We start from the raw sequence: 1,115 nt of genomic DNA on the forward strand, positions 1-1,115 counted from the left end.
CATGGGTTGATGGGACCTCAATGAACTCTCCTTGGAGGGCATGAGTGGATGGGACCCCAATGACCACCTCTGGGAGGACATGGGTGGATGGGACCTCAATGACCACCCATGGTGGGACGTGGGGGCCTTGGACCCCAATGACCACCCCTTGGAGGATGTGGGTTGATGGGACCTCAATGACCTCTCCTTGGAGGACATGGGTGGATGGGACCTCAATGACCACCCATGGTGGGACATGGGGGCCCTGAACCCTAATGACCACCTGTGGGGGGAACAAGGGCAGATGGGACCTCAGTGTCCACCCATGGTGGAACATGGGTTGATGGGACCTCAGCGACTACTTCTAGGGGGACATGGGTGGATGGGACCTCAATGACCTCTCCTTGCAGGGCACAGGTTGATGGGACTCCAATGACCATCTCTGGGGGGACATGGGCAGATGGGACCCCAATGACCTCCCATGGTGGGTCATGGGTGGATGATATCCCAAAATGCCCTTTCAGGGGCACCTAGATATCCAGGACCCCAAAACCTCCCCCGGGGAGAACCAAGGTGTCCAGGCCCTGGTCACCACCCAGGAGATACCCCCCATGTCCCAGGGTGGGGGTACCTTGCTGAGCTGGGACATGACCTCCCAGAGGAGGGCGTGAAGGGTGGACAACTCGCGGCCCAGGTCGATGTAGCCCTCGAAGCTGGTGCTGTTGGTGAGGGTGTCCAGGTTGGAGATCTCATAGAGGAACTGCTGCATGCTGGTCCACTCCAGCTCCAGGAACTCATTCATGAAGGCCATGTACTCCTCCTTGCTGCCAAACCTGTGGGCAGGAGCTCTTCAAGGCCACCCCAAGAGCTGGTGTCCCCCCATGAAGGTCTTGCCCCCCATCCTCTGTCCTTCTGTTCCCTCTTCTTCATTCAGAAAGCTACACCTGGTGTTCACCCAGCTCTACTGTATGTCCTCCATCCATCTGTACAACTTATCCATCCATCCATCCATCCATCCATATCCTCCATCATCCATCCATCCATCCTCCATCATCCATCCATCCATCATCCACCATCCATCCATCATCCATCCATAATCCATCCACCCATCCATCCATCCGTCCTCCATCCTCCAT

At 57.0% G+C, this 1,115-nt stretch overlaps 1 protein-coding gene across 1 annotated transcript in view; it reads right to left on the minus strand.

Annotated features, from left to right (window-relative positions):
• Positions 1-650: 650 nt before the first annotated feature.
• Positions 651-1,115, minus strand: part of LOC104410128 (ras/Rap GTPase-activating protein SynGAP-like) — a 1,549-nt gene continuing 1,084 nt past the window's right edge. The window contains exon 4 of the mRNA XM_010020211.1: positions 651-812. The gene's annotated coding sequence lies outside the window, so the exon portion shown is untranslated. The remainder of the gene's footprint in view (positions 813-1,115) is intronic.

The sequence above is a fragment of the Nestor notabilis genome, unplaced genomic scaffold (genome assembly GCF_000696875.1).
Source record: "Nestor notabilis isolate BGI_N333 unplaced genomic scaffold, ASM69687v1 scaffold16280, whole genome shotgun sequence".
NCBI classification, from domain to species: domain Eukaryota; kingdom Metazoa; phylum Chordata; class Aves; order Psittaciformes; family Psittacidae; genus Nestor; species Nestor notabilis.